Source organism: Calidris pugnax, unplaced genomic scaffold (assembly GCF_001431845.1).
Source record: "Calidris pugnax isolate Ruff unplaced genomic scaffold, ASM143184v1 scaffold336, whole genome shotgun sequence".
Classification (NCBI taxonomy): Eukaryota; Metazoa; Chordata; class Aves; order Charadriiformes; family Scolopacidae; genus Calidris; species Calidris pugnax.
Genome location: NW_015091127.1, coordinates 394,667 through 406,924, shown reverse-complemented (window position 1 = coordinate 406,924; position 12,258 = coordinate 394,667). Strand labels below are relative to the sequence as shown.

At 51.6% G+C, this 12,258-nt stretch overlaps 1 protein-coding gene across 2 annotated transcripts in view; it reads left to right on the top strand.

Annotated features, from left to right (window-relative positions):
* Positions 1 to 2,925: 2,925 nt before the first annotated feature.
* Positions 2,926 to 12,258, top strand: part of FBLN2 (fibulin 2) — a 119,141-nt gene continuing 109,808 nt past the window's right edge. Inside the window, exon 1 of one of the 2 annotated variants that reach the window (XM_014958456.1) lies at positions 2,926 to 3,022. The gene's annotated coding sequence lies outside the window, so the exon portion shown is untranslated. Of the gene's footprint in view, positions 3,023 to 11,823; positions 12,003 to 12,258 lie in introns of those variants that run through there. The other variant, XM_014958454.1, reaches the window with a different exon arrangement.

Genomic DNA, 12,258 nt, shown 5'->3' with positions numbered 1-12,258 from the left:
TCTTTTTTTCAGTGGTGCCCAGGGACAGGACAAGAAGAAATGGGCACAAACTTGAACATAAGTTCCATCTAAACATGAGGAGGAACTTTCCTGTGAGGGTGGCAGAGCCCTGGAACAGGCTGCCCAGGGAGGTGGTGGAGTCTCCTTCTCTGGAGACATTCAAACCCCACCTGGACATGTTCCTGTGCAACCTGCTCTGGGTGGCCCTGCTCTGGCAGGGGGTTGGACTGGATGATCTCCAGAGGTCCCCAACCCCATGTAATTCTGTGTAATAGAAGAAAATCTCTTGCCTTATACCTATGGAGAACCCTAAGTTAGTAGGAGCAGTGTGAGGTGAGCATCGTTCCAGAGGTGTTTTCCCATGTGCATTGACTGTTTGGCTGCTGCTGGTTGCTCCGAGTTCCCCAGCGGCCAAACAACCTGTAGAGAAAAACCCTCCTTGGTCTCCTGCTCGTCAGGGGAAACGCTGTGACAACGGTAGCTCCCTGTAAAACATTTTCCTGCTGATACCTGTGGTTTTGCTGGGAGGTGCTTGGAGTGGACCTTGCCTCCTGGTCTGTAAGAGACTGGACGCGGTCATGAAAGCTGCCACACAGAGGGACCACCTCCGCCTCAGGAGGCCTCAGAGCTGAACATTGTGAGAAGATGGGAGAACATTAACGGAAACACGTTATGTGGTTGCCCTGTTTGCGTGCATCTCCTCTTGTCCACTGGAGATGGGATACTGGGCTGGGTGAGCTTTTGATTTGACCCAGCGTGGACTTGCCCCTGGGCAAGGTACTTGTGGTTGCTGGTGTGAACAAGAGCCTGCAGGGCTCTGCCAAAGCCCTCATGTCTCTTTCCCAAAGAGCTGGTGAGATCCTGGGCCTGGAATTCAGCAGGTGGTAGGGCTTCATGGCAAACACCGTGGCAGACCAGGTAACCATCATTGGCCACCCTAAACTCTGTCAGCCCCACGCACACACCGATGACAGCAGGACAGAAAGGGGAGGCAAAACCCTTTGCATCCCCTACCAGCCTCCTCGCAGGGCAAGCAGGAGGTCACCCTGACCCAACGGTGAGAGCCAGGAGGTGGGGGGGACTGCTGTGGCTCTCCCCGCTGCTGCTTCCCTTATTTTATACAGCAGGAGTTGGAAGTGCTACTCATTCATCCTGGGACACTGTCCCCCTCCTTTATCACTTTTTCCCTGGTCTGAAACTCTCCCCTGCAGTCAGAGGCTGGTCGGCTTCTGGCAGACACTCCTTTCCTCCTCAGGTGGCCACAAGCCATGCTCCTGCTTTTTCATGGAATCATGGAATTGTCTGAGTTGGAAGGGACCTTCTAGAGATCATCTAGTCCAGGCAGGGTTGCCCAGAGCACATCACTCAGGAGCATCCAGGCGGGGCTTGAAGATGTCCAGAGAAGGGGACTCCACACCCTCCCTGGGCAGCCTGTTGGACTGGATGATCTCCAGAGGTCCCTTCCAACCCCATGTGATTCTGTGAGAATCACCTGGTGGCTCTGCCACCCTCACCCCAAAAGAAGTTCTTCCTCAGATTTGAGTGGAACTTCCCATGTTCCAGCTTGTGGCTGTTGCCCCTTGTCCTTTTTCCCTTCATTAATTACTTCCCTGCTCTCTTACCTGGAGCTGGGACCCATCTTGGTGGGCACCCCTGCTCCCCCAGGTTTGCCACCCATGCAGGTGGGACTGTAACAGAATCACAGAATCTTCTAGGTTGGAAGGGACCTTAAAGATCATCTTGTCCAACTGTCAACCTAATTTTGACAAAAATAAACACCCACACAACAAACAAAAAGCAACACCAACACTAAACCATATCTCCCAGCACTACATCAACCCGTCTCTTGAACACCTCCAGGGATGGTGCCTCAACCCCCTCCCTGGGCAGCCCATTCCAATGGCTGAGAACCCTTTCGGGTTACAAGGGGACCCGTAACAAGGGTCGGGTAGGTAACAAGGGGACCGGTCCCTGTTTGGCCACACGCAGAGGTGCTGGGGATGGAGAGGCACTCCTGGCAAGAGCAGCGATGTCTCTCCAAGGGCTCACCCACTTACCATGTGAATGGGGCCTTTGGCAGCCACACAGAGTCACCTCTCCTCCCCTCAACACCTGCCTTGGGGAAAATTTGGCTCCTTCTTTGGTGGCAGAAGGTTGCACAGGCTGCAGGAGTGGACTCCAGATTTTTGCCTCTCCCCCTCCCCTGTGAGACAATGCATGGGCCAGCTGTAGCTGTTTCAGAAAAGCCCAGAAGGTGAGCAGGTAGCACAGGTAAGTGATGAGCAGACATAGTACCTTGGCAATCCCAGTTTACAGGTCTCATTCTAACAAAACAAAAAACCCAACAACCTTCCCTCTGTAACCCTTTCTTTTCCCTGCAAAGGCTCATCATGGCAGACACTGGAGACCACCAGAGAGGGATCTGTGGGCAGCTGGGGATCTGCCCATTGCTGCCTGAAAACTTCTTCAGAACATCGCTTCTGCAGAAACTCTAACGTGGTGAGAAAACCGACCAGGCTGCTGTAGGTCAGACCCTCACTGTAGAAGGTTTCCCCCCGCCCCCCATTTATTTATTTTTTTTCTTTCTGATAGTTATAAAACAAATTTTTCATTCTCTCTGGTATCGTTAAGGAGAAACAAAGCTAGAGGGCTGTCCCTGAACAGTTTACATCTGTGTTCTGAGTCTTGAAGAAAACACCCAGCCAAATTTCAGGGGAGAAACTGGAGACAGCTGTGGAAGGGGCGTTGCTGCTGTCTGTTTTGTAGGGTCATCTATTCCCTTCAGTAGTAACAGGAGAACCACGGCCAAGGCAATCATGAGTTGGCCTTCGAGCATGATCTAAGTAGGGCCACATAATATTACAGCCTTGTTGCTTTCCTACACAGCAGCATCCATAAATTCAGCACACAAGTATGTGCTGTACGTGGATGTTTATTGCATGGATCCAGCTCCGAAGCTGCAGTTTCAGCTACGGTGGAAAAAAAGAGAAGGAAACACCTCAGTTGGAATTTTCCAGAGCAGGTAATGTTGGGACTACTTTTTAACTTTGAGCTGAGATGATTTTGTGTGAACTAGGTATATTTGTGCAGGATGACATCTCCAAATAGTCCCTGTGCGGCTCATGAGATGGTTTTGCTAAGAACTTGGCTGGCTGTGCGTCTGCGCTGCCCAACAACAGGGCTGTTTCGCCTCACTGGATGATAGCTTTCACATGTTGTTAGAGGTCCACCACAGCAGAAGGCAGTGCTAACCGGCTCGCACGGCCTTCAGCTTTCCAAGATTTAATCATCAGGTCTCTGGGCTGATTCAAGTTTTCATTAGCTCCACACCTTATCCAATTTGGGAAGCCTCTAATACGAGGGCTTGTTCCTGGCTGGAGGAGAGAGATGGTCTGCCAGCACTTGGTGACAGTCACTCCTTTCCCCACAGCAGTCAAACCACAATTTTACTTCTTTCTTTGAATCATTTGCATTCTAAAACAAGCGAGGAAATCGGCAGTGACAATTACATACTAACAGGTTAGCTTCCAGCAGGTTAGTTTCTAACCCAGTTGGTTTATTTTAACATGAGGCTACTTTTCTGTGGAAAAGGTGCTGATAGCCTGAGGCTCCTGCTTTTACTAGAGAATCGCTTTGGGGGGAAAAAAAGTTTGAAAATGAGTATTCTGTGGTTGTGGTGGTGGCCACCACTGCCTGGTGGGGTTAAGAGACAGAGTGAGTGGTAAAACCAGCAGCCTGTACCATGTCCCCCCCTGCGCTGGTGTTACTGGGGGACAGAGCCGGGCAGTGTGTCCCAGCTCTGGCAGCTTCCCAGTTACCTTAATGGTAATGGTTTGTTATAGCTACTGATTTTCCTTAAGTATATATATAAAAGTATATTCCTTACGGCAAGGAATTGCCTGTTGTGCTCCTTTGGAATAGCAGGCAGTGTCAAACAGCAACTTGTGCACGGGGTAACTTTGTGACATCTGGGAGAAAAAAAGCCATTTTTGGTGGTTAATGTGTATCGTGGGTATTTATTACAAATGTGGGATGTTACTAGGGGTTGGACTGGGCATTCTTGGCCTCAATGCAAACATTTTTATTTGAGCCATCCGCCAGAGGAAAACAATGATCTGTGTCAATATATAAGGGTTGACACACTCCGTGAAATGGGCTCGTTCTGCACCTCCCAAACGCACGGGCTCTTTGGTAGGGGGTCTCTGCCTGTGCAGGATGAGCTGGAAACCACCCATGGCCTTAGTCTGGTGTGTCACTGTGGCTGGGGTCACACCAGGCTCCTCACAAAGATTCAGGTGCTGGTGAGAACGGGCTCCCGTGCACGAGTCCTGCAGGAGGACCGAGCAACACCCAGTGCCTGGGGCAGATGGGACAGAGCAGCAGCGTCAGTGCACAAGGTGATGTAAAGCTGCTGCTGGGATTTGAGATCTGCAGTTCCCCACCCTCCAGCAGTGAGTAAGGCGTGAATGGTGTTTCCCTCTGCATTTGTGGTGACGGGACAGAAGCGGTCTTATTTATGATTCTGCCTGGTTTTGAGGGGCTGTGTGTTTCTGGCAATTTTCTGGTAACCTGGGGAGCGGGCAACTGCAGAGAGCAAAGCAGGAACTTGAGAGATGGTAGCTGCCATGCAGCGAACTGCAGAAATATCAGATGGCAATCATACATCATTTCAGGGATGAAGACACAATCTGCTCATTTTGGGTTGGCAGTGGAGCGCGCTAAGGGGATGACGAGCTTGAGATTGGAGTCTAGATGGGAATATTTGTGCCCAGAATGAACCTTTACAAAATTAATGTATAGTTTGGAAAGGAAAAAAGGGGATCCTGTATAGGCTGGTGCGTGTAAAAGGCATACAGAGAACGAATGTTGTGGATGTGGAGTTGAACCCCAGGTTTTACAAGAGCAGAAATATGAGTGCACAAGAACCTGCCTGCAGGGCTGGCCGTGCCGAGGCTGCAAGACACTGCAGCAGGAGATGGATATGTGCTCATCTTGGAAGCAAACAGAAGAACTATTAATTTTATGGTGGCCATACAAATATGAGCCACTGCACTGCTGTGAGCAGAAATACTTGCACAAAGGGAAAAGCTGCTGGCAGTAGAAGACGAGCAGGTAAAATGCAGCAGTTGGGAGGTATGTAAACTAAATATCTAAGTAAAGGAATGACAGAAGATACAATTTACTTCGGGTTAAAAGCCTGGCAAGTCCTTGCTTGCACTGAAAGGGCAAGGGATTAAAAAAAAAAAAAAAAAGAAGCCCACGGAAACTCCAGGGAGCCTGCCTGCAGGGCTGGCCGTGCCGAGGCTGCAAGACACTGCAGCAGGAGATGGATATGTGCTCATCTTGGAAGCAAACAGAAGAACTATTAATTTTATGGTGGCCATACAAATATGAGCCACTGCACTGCTGTGAGCAGAAATACTTGCACAAAGGGAAAAGCTGCTGGCAGTAGAAGACGAGCAGGTAAAATGCAGCAGTTGGGAGGTATGTAAACTAAATATCTAAGTAAAGGAATGACAGAAGATACAATTTACTTCGGGTTAAAAGCCTGGCAAGTCCTTGCTTGCACTGAAAGGGAAAGGGGTAAAAAAAAAAAAAAAAAAGAAGCCCACGGAAACTTCAGGGAGAGCTTAAAGTTATCCCCAGCACTGTGCCTGGGGCTGGCTGCGTGCCCCTGCAGCCTCTCCTGTTTCATCCCTTCTCCTGCCCTTCCTCCTCACCGCTGCCCTTCCTCCTCCTCGCTGGGGCTGGCAGGGCCATGGCTGGGGACAGTCCTGTCCCTTGAGAGCACTCTGTGCCCCTGCTCCCTGCTCCCTTCCTAACCAGACCTGGAGAAGCAATGGTCCAATGTCACCAAACAGGGGCCCTTTGCTGCCTTCTGCTTCCTTTGCTGTCGGTCCCTCTCCTGGTTTTACTCCCTGCCAGTTGATGTCCTTTGGGAGATGCCCTAATCCTTAATTGCTCCTTTGCTCTGGGCTCTGCCACCTATCTGCCCTGTCAGTAAGGGCTCTCCAGGTGGAAGGGACCTCTAGAGATCATCTGGTCCAACTCCCCTGCTAAAGCAGGAACGCCCAGAGCACATCACTCAGGAGCATCCAGGCGGGGCTTGAAGATCTCCAGAGAAGGGGACTCCACGACCTCCCTGGGCAGCCTCTGCCAGGGCTCTGCCACCCTCACCATAAAGAAGTTTTTTCTCATATTTGAATAGAACTTCCCATGTTTCAGCTTGAGCCTGTTGCCCCCTGTCCTATCACTGGGAACCACTGAAAAGAGTCTGGCTCCAACATGTCCAAATGTCTTGTGACGTTAATTGGTTCCATGCACCAACATGGGACAAAACCAAGAGGCCTTTGGAAAGCAGAGTGGCTCTTTAGGAGCACAGCGATGTAGGGCACGCACACCTTCATGGGGCATTTCAGCCCTGCTCAGGCTCTGGCTGCCAGGCTTCCCCTTCCTTCCTTTCTTCTTGCAACCTGTAGCCATCCTGGCTCCCATGCTGGCTGCTCTCCTGCCGTCCCACCTACTGCTATATCCATCCAGGCCGGGTGCAGTGCTGACAGATCTCTGCACCCACAGAGAGCCCTGCTGACGTTAGCAGAGCTGGATGTGGGTGCAAGAACCCACATAAAAAGAGCCCACACAGAAAAAGCCCGTGGGCTCTGGGTCCTAGTTGGCAACCTGAAGTGTTTGTAATGTTCTGCTGAAATGACATTTCAATATTGTTATCCTTTCTAAATTAAGAGCACGTTTCACAATTGTAATGCGAAGCCTTTCTCGGAGGGCAGCTTCACATGATGCAGTGTGTGGGGGGGTCACTCTTATCTTGGGTATTGGTTTTGGTTTGTTTACAACCTACATGCAATGTGTGGCAGCGAATCTGAAATGCATTTTAACAGCCTGCACTAGTCAGCTCATCCACCACGAAAAGAGCTAAAGATCATCCGATTTTTGAAGACTTTGAAGGTCAATACCAAACACTTTCTTTTTGTTGTTTGCTTTTTTGAAACCCGTCGTTTCATTTGCCTCCTCAGCTTCCTTAGTCTCAAAATGTTCAGGTACAGAAGATCCTGTGAGAGGAACTGGGATGGCTGGGAGGAGATGGGAGATGCCAGCAGAGTTGACTGGGGAAAAACGCAACTCCACCTGCTCATGGCACATTGGGGTGGATGTCAGATCTGAGCCAGAAATCAGTCAAAACTCAGGTGTGTCCCACCTGCTCAGCTAGGGTTTCTTGGGAACTTTACGTGCGACAGAAATGAAGGTAACAAGCCCTGGAAGAGGGCATGTTGTACCTGTTTCCATGGCTGTGGAGTAAAGGAAGAGCTCGCCTTGGCAGGGGAGCGGCGTTTCCAGTCCAAAAGCTCAACAACGAGGTGATGTTTGCTGGCATCAGAGTGCTGATTTCTGAGAGCCATGCTTTCCTCTGTGTGCTGATTGGTGGTGAAAAGGGTTGAGAACGGGGAATAGTTTCAAGTCAAGTTCCAAGATGAAGGTCGTTTTCCTGCTGTTTGTCTTGGGGAGCCCTTTGATCTTGGATCTGGGTACATTTCTCAGACGCTTGCAGTAAAATACCAGAATCTGAAAGAATACCTTATCAAATGCTGCTTATGAGTGCTCTTGGTTTGTCACTACGTTAAATTAACAGCAAGTGACTGTAGGGCACACTTGCTCCTTGCTCAGAAAATTATGCTTTACTCTCTTTGACATATACAACTTCATTTTCTCCAAGGGCACCCAATGGCTATAGCAGAGTATTGAATTTGACCAAATACCTGCAGAAAAACTGGCCGATGATAAAGAAAGGGTGATGCTGTTTTCCTCCTAAAGTGCCCAAGTAGGTAATTCTCAGGCTGCATTCATCCAGCACTGCAGGAATCTTCCCTTGTAAGCGGTTCCTTTAACTTTCCTCTGTTGAGAGTTCAACCATGCAGGTCACGGCAAATCTTTGCGAGTCCCAGTGATCAGAAATCTCCAGAGCAGTCTGAGCTTTTCTCCCCTGGCTTCAGAGCAGGCACATATTGCAATTGATTTGTTTGGATTGGGCTAGTCTATAAATTGCGCAATTTTTCTCTTGTTTGAAATGTGTTGGAATATTGACACTCTGGTATTTCAAGGCAGCAACGTCTGCTAAAAGCTTCTCCTGTGTGAGCTATATATTTCTTATGTTTCTCAACTGTATGCTGCAGTAAAAGGCACGCTGTTGAACGGCCTGGCTTTGGCCAAGGGGGCATTGTTTTCTGTTGCTTTGTGACATCTCCCCAAATTCCAAAAAACTGTGGTTGGATGAGGATATGTGAGAAAATACTTCAGTCTGAATCTGCCCACACTTGACAATTGTTCAGTTCTGCTCCGTGGTTATTCATCCCAAGTAGCAGGGCTTTAGCCATGTGGAAGAGAGTCACGCAACAGATGTGGCAAAAGGGTTCCTACAATTCACCGTGGCAGGAAAAAAAAGTCATCGAGGATACTGGTGGTGTGGTTCCCACTGGCCTGCAATTAGGAAATTACTGCTTAGGAAACACTAAAGACTTTTTTGTGTCAGCTCTGGAATTCTGAAATGTCACATTTTCTCTCTCCTGATTTGGTTCCTCTTCTTTGGGGCTTTCATTTGGAAAAGCTCCCGTTGCTTCTAAGTGGGTCAAATTCTCCAGGTTTAACCCCACCATGTGCCGAGGGCTCTCTGGGTGTCCAGGTTTCCTGCCTGGCTCTTGGCAGGAGGCAGTGCTGCCCCTCTCCCCTTGGGAGCCCACTGCATTGCTCAGGGTGTCAGCACTGTTTGAGATGCAAAAAAACGGCTGAAAGAAAGCCCAAAGGAACGTTTTTTCTCTTAAGTCAGGCTTCCACAGCGTTGGCTTCGCTCTCCAAAGGGAGTCCCCGGGTGGGTTTGTGCTAATCCCACCAATGATGGGGGCCGCTCTGCATCTTGTGTGGGTTCACACGGCCTGCCTTACCCTCTCAGTCCCCAAACTATGTATTTTGTCAGTTTTCTTTCATTCAGAAATGATGGATAATTCCGTTTAGCTTCACTTCATGACATCCTAGATGTATTACTTCTTCTGTGTCACTTGAAGCCAAAGCCAAATATTTTAAGTGATCTTATAAGGTTAAAAAAGTTACTCTGAGTATTTTTTACTCAGGCAAATTGAGTGAAAGCATTGAGGACAGGCCACCAGCGTAGGGCTCCAACCCCGCAGGAGTCCCAACTACATTGGAGTCCTAACCTGAAGTGAGGTTTAGGACTTTCTGGGTTTCCCCAGGTGAGCAGTGTCGTGGTGAGGCACAGCAGAGCTGAGCTGGCAGGTTTTAACAGCCGTTTTGCTCTGCTGTGCTGAGGAGTTTCTATCCTCTACGGCCCTCTGGGGCTGTGGTGCCTCAGTTATTGCTGTTTTACAATGATCCGTAGGGGGATGAATTGATTTGTCCCAGTGATACACGTCAGGAAACATCAGTGGAGCAGGGGACAGTCTGTGTCACAGTTACCCCCTCTGACAGTGCCATTGCTCTCCATCAGCTCAGTCCTCAGCTGCTGGACATGGGACTGAGACCCTGTGCACAACCTGCCTTTCCCCTCCCAAAGGTGCCCCAACAAACACCAAGTCAGTGGTTGTTTCCTCCTGAAGTCCCCCCCATGGATACACGTTCAGCTCTGGGCATAGCAATGGCATTGGAAACGCTGCTGTGAAAGTGGTGACAAGGATTTTTAACCTCTGTCTTTAACACGTTGGGTTGTTGGGCTCTCCTGCTGCCTCTGCCCGTGCTGGGCGTGTTGGTGGAACAAAAATGGTGATAACAGTCAAGGGGTGTTTCAGGGAGAGGAAACCTCAAGTTGAAGATCTAACAATCATGGGTGCAGCTTGTGTCCCCCTCCTAGACCTGAGGAAGGATCTGTGTGCCCGAAAGCTTCTTAGCTGTTCTCCATGTGCATCAACTGGTCTGATGAGAGATCATACCCCTACCACAGACCTGGCCTTGCTGAGGCCATCATGGCTTCAACAGCAAAAGCTGCTGGAGTGATTTCAGGAGTCTCCTGTAATTCCTATTTTAGTTTTATCAGAGATCAACGCCAGTGATCTCTCCTGGGGTTCCTCAAACACACACGGCTCGGACCCTGTGGTGTGGAGCTGGCAGGCATGGGCTCCCTCCCAGCATCAGCCACGAGCCTCACCTGCAAAGCCCAGATGAAGCATCACCGCTGGCTCCACTGCTTCCCATCTGCTCATGGCACAGCTGGGTGACAGCAAGCGGCACGCATGGGCTGCCACCAGATGATTCCAGGAGCCTGCAAACACGACCTTCAGAGCAGCAGCCACCACATCACATCAGGTCTCCGCAGAGGTGGAGAGAAGCTGGAGTCCTCAGCTGTCTCTATGCTTCCTTTTTTCCTGCGGGTGAAACTGAAGGCTGTGTAGGATCATTTTTAGAGGGTTGATTGTTTCCTCACAAAGTAAATAGTGTTTTTCTCTCTGGCTAAAGTTACACAACAATTTTGTACAGTTGGCCTAGCCCAGAGGGTGTCCAGCAGCAGACCCCCTCACAGCAACACGGCACAACGAGACCGTCCCACTTCCCCAAGCGTGGGCTGTGTCGGAGGCAGGACACCACATTACTCAGAAATGGGAATTCTTGCACTGCTACTTCTCCGTAATCGTATGCACGTTTGGTCTGTGTGGACCTCAGACTTGCCTGTGAGCGGGAGCTGCTGAGAGCCAGAGGCAGCCCCAAAATTTCACTGATAATGTTGTGTTTTTACTGTTGTGGACTGGGCTGAGCTGCGTTTGCTACAGGGAGGAGAGGAGAGCATGGGAGGAGGAGGAGGCCATGGCGAGGGACCTCTTCCTCAGGGTGGTAGTGATAGGAGAAGGTGACCAGGTGCTCAGGGGAGCCACCACCTCTGACCGCAGCAGCAGATGCTGCTCCATCCCTTGGTTGCTGGGAAAGGCAAAGCCAGCAGCCAGACTGTGGGTACTCTGCTACGTCCATCACCCAGGTATCTGGTCGGTCCCTTCCTGTCCAGGTGTCTGGTCGGTCCCTTCCCACCATAACTAAATGCCCGAGAAGATGGAGGAGCTTGGCAAGGTGAAATAGCCCAACTGGGTCCCCCCTCGCTGCCTGCCCCAGGGGCCTGCTGCAGAGCTGTTGGGCTGGAAACAACTTGTGCTGTTTCCGGGGTAGAAATGCAAGGTGAGCTGAGCCTGGTGCCCCCAAAGGATGTCCCCGAGATCCCCATCCAGGGCAAGATGGAGCCAGGGCGCCGGAGCGAGCCCCCTGTGCTGTCAGGCACGTCCCTGGCGGGGGGAAGGCACCCCCAGTTATCCCTGAGCCCCTCTGAGGGATGTTTTCTCGATGACATAGTGCTGCAGTCACTTTGCTCTTCCCAGGGGCTTGTCTCTAATTCATACCAGGATGGCTTTCTATAAACAGCCCCTATTCTCACATAAACGTTAACAACTGGACGCGCTCGATGTAAAGATTAGGACCAAAAAATCGCCAAAACGCTTCCGCGGTGGCTCCGGGCGAGGTGAGTTTGGGGCAAAGCAGCGATGGCACGGGAGGGGAATCAAAACCCCTTCTTGGCACCTCTTGGAAGCCACCCTCGATGGGGCGAGGGGGCTCAGCCTGGGCAAAGGCAGGCGCTGGGGCACCTCTGCCCCACGGCGGGGGTGGGGCTCGGCTTCCTCCTTCTTCAGGGGACACCCCCCCCGGGGGGACGCAGGCTTTTCCCCTCCCCGGGAGCCTCAAGGAACAGCCCATTGTCGATCCTTTCCCCGTCTCCAGCCCCGGGGGCGGCGGGCACTCGGCTCCCCGCACGGGCCGGGCCGGGTGTGGTGCGGGGCGCGGTGCGGGGCGCGGTGCGGGGCGAGCCCCCGCGTTCCGCTTGGCCAAACAGCCCGCGCCGTCGGGTCAGCCCCGCCGCGGCGCTCCGGCCCCTCCTCCCTCCCTCCGGGCTCCCGGGGTCCCCTTCCCCCGCGGAGCGGCGCGGAGCAGCGCGGAGGAGCGGGGCGGTAAGTGCGGGCGGTGGCGGAGACTGGAGGTGGGGGGGGGGGCGAAGCGCGGATGCGGATGGGCCCCCGCGGAGCCCGGCGGGAGGTGGCGGTGCCAGGGGGAGCGGAGCTGGTAGCAGCCCCCTCGGTGCGGGGCACAATCCAAAGCCCTTTCCCGGCCACCGGGGCGAGGAGGAAAACGGTTCCTTACGCTGTTTGCTCGTTCTCCTTTTCTTTTTTTTTTTTTTTTTTTTTTTGTAAGGGGGGGATTTGTAAA